The following is a 2,842-nucleotide window of genomic DNA, read 5'->3' as shown; positions in this document are numbered from 1 at the left end:
GCCTAGGTCCAGGGTTGGGCTCCGAATAGATGGCCTCCTGAAGAATTCTTCTCTTCTTTTCGATGACCTCGTCTATCTGACGGCGATAGTGGGCTCGAATGTCCTCTTGCTCGCGCGCAAGCTCGTATTCTTTTATCCGACGCTGATTCCGGGCGAACAGCGTTTCTGGGCTCGGAGATTTAGGCTCGTAAGGGATGGTTTGCAATGATCCCCACCGTCTTTCCAGATTCTGTGACATCTAACGAGAAAGAAAAAATGGTGAGGGCCATGCATGCAAGAATCACGAGCTTGATGGTATGAGCTCGGGGATTTAGGAAAAAAAAAATTTAAATATTGGGACCCTTACTAAAGAGTCAGAGCGTGTGTTCCACAGGAAAGAAAAGGAGCGTGGGTGATCTTTTGAAAATCCCGAAATTCAAGGGAAAGAAAGGTGGCGGTTAGCCAGGAAGGGCATTCTCGGGTTTCGTGCATTTGTCAAGGACAAGGGTTCTTACCCGAAAACTTAATGTACAAGAAACATGGCCTAAAGTTTTCAAAACCCAGAAAGTTGAAACTTCGCTTAAACGTTAAAACTGGATATAAACCAGTGATGCGAAATCCAGCAGGGAAAGTCTAGGAAACGTGAAAGCCTATCGAAACGAAACCTCCTATCGTATCATTCTAATAACGCAAACTAGCATACGCAACAAGTACGACATGGATAAAAAAAAAAGAAGCTAAAAAAAAAATGGCATACTTACACAGTGATGGTGATTGCAGCGAAATCATCGAGTGGAGAAGAGGTTGCAAGAAAGAACTCACTGATTCAAACAGACCAGGATTTCTTTGTTTCTTGGGTCGAGAAAACATGCGCAGGACAGAAGCTTCTTAAGAGAGTTTTGTTTTCTGGTTGTTTTTCTTTTCTTGTTTATGATGAACAAACGTGAAGAAGAAGACGAAGAGGGGGGTCTTGTATATATAGGTGGAAAAACTAAATTAATCAGGAGCGTTGATTAAAATCCTCAACAGATCGAATGGATGGGGATTGGTGACAAGATGGCGCCGAAAAGTTGTCAGACGAACGATCGTGGGCGTGTTCCCAAGGTACTCAAGTACCTAAAGTGAGCAATGCCCGGCTGACGCGTGTCCATTTTCAAGAGTGTGACGGTACGGTTCCCAGAAAAAGTAGTTCAAAAGTTTCCTTCTCTTAGGATTCGAACAAATACTTTTGAGGGGGCAAGATGTTATACCCAGGTTTCGAGCCATAGTAAAGATGACCTCGAAAGCTGAGTTCGCATTAAATGGTCTCGTGAGGGTTAGGGTATGCTCTAGGATGGTAAATCGAGCCTGCAAAGTATGATATATGATCTCGAATGTGGTGACCTCGAAATGATCTCGATCTCGAAAGGTAGTTCCGAGAACACCTTCATCTTCAGGAACTTCGGAGCATGGGTCTTGAGCTCGATATCCCATCTCGAAAGCAACGTTAGCTCGGGAGATGTCAGTGGCTCGCACAATGACATGAAACCTGAAATGCTGGAGCCTTGAAGATACGTTATAACCACCTTGAATATCTACAAGTATTGTGAACATGAGATGTAACCCTCATTAATTGATGTAAATCCCCAAGAATTGTGGGATATTATTTATTCAGTTATGCGCCCCCTGATCTTTGGGGGACGTTTCCTTTTATATCTGATTATTGGCATTTAAAGCCATTTATTTTTATTCACAAAAGAGTAACTACCCAAAATATGTGGGATAGTATTCTGCATCCTTCTCTATAAATAGAGAATCCATGCACCATTGTAAATGACCGAAATTCTGATCTTTGAGAGAAAACTTTGGAGAATTCATGCTAAAGAATTGTCCAGAGATAATCTTGAGATTAATAACAGAGACTCGTGGACTAGGCAGATTTAACTGCTGAACCACGTAAAAAACCGTGTGTTTGATTCGTTTGTTTCTTTTGGCCATTGTCTTTAATTGTTTACGTGCTCTCTTCTTTTATCTGTTGACGAAAAACGGCGTCAACACATTTATTAAAAAAATATATTTTATTAATTGGTTGGAAAAATGATATTTTTCAAAATTTAACCAATTTTAAATTTTAAAATCAATATCTTAACTGTTTTTCAAAAAATATCTTGTGTTGTTACAAGTATTAGCTAATATTTTAACCATTTAAAAAATATATATATATTAATAGTTAATCAAAATCAAATATCCATAAAAATATCTAACTAACATTCAAATTTCAAATAATTTAAATATTAAAAACTATAAAATAAAAAGATATTTATATTTTCAAATAAAGATTTAATAAAAAAAATCAAGAATTTAAAAGAAAATATCTTAAATATCTGATATCTTAATTCTAATATTTTAATATATTAAAATATTAGAAATTAAGTTGTTAGTTTATTTTTAAATTTGACTTTGAATCTTTGTAGAAAATATATAATTATTTAAATCTCAACTAACAACAATATCTTATTTAAAAAAGAAAACAATTTTAAATGATAAAACAAATCTGGTATTTTTGGCTTTAATTATAAATAATTTATTTTCACAAATTTTAATTTCTTTGATTTAAAAAAATAATAATTAAATAGGGTGATGAACAGTACCCGCGCCGGGTACTATCCACGAATCCTGGTGTGCGTGCAGGAGCGCACGCGCAACTTTGCACTAGCTGCCGAGGGACGCGTAAAGGCGCGCGCGCGAGGAGGGTTACGTGCATGGATGGTGCGTGCAGGTGCGCGCGCGTGTGGCAGCCAAAAGAAATTTTTTTTAAAAAATTTTTTTGAGCAATTTTTCAAACCAAAACCATTTTATAATTAATTTTTAACATGTTTTACAC

This window comes from Humulus lupulus, chromosome 1 (assembly GCF_963169125.1).
Source record: "Humulus lupulus chromosome 1, drHumLupu1.1, whole genome shotgun sequence".
Classification (NCBI taxonomy): domain Eukaryota; kingdom Viridiplantae; phylum Streptophyta; class Magnoliopsida; order Rosales; family Cannabaceae; genus Humulus; species Humulus lupulus.
The sequence above is the reverse complement of the archived record's forward strand: the minus strand, read 5'-3'. Positions refer to the sequence as shown.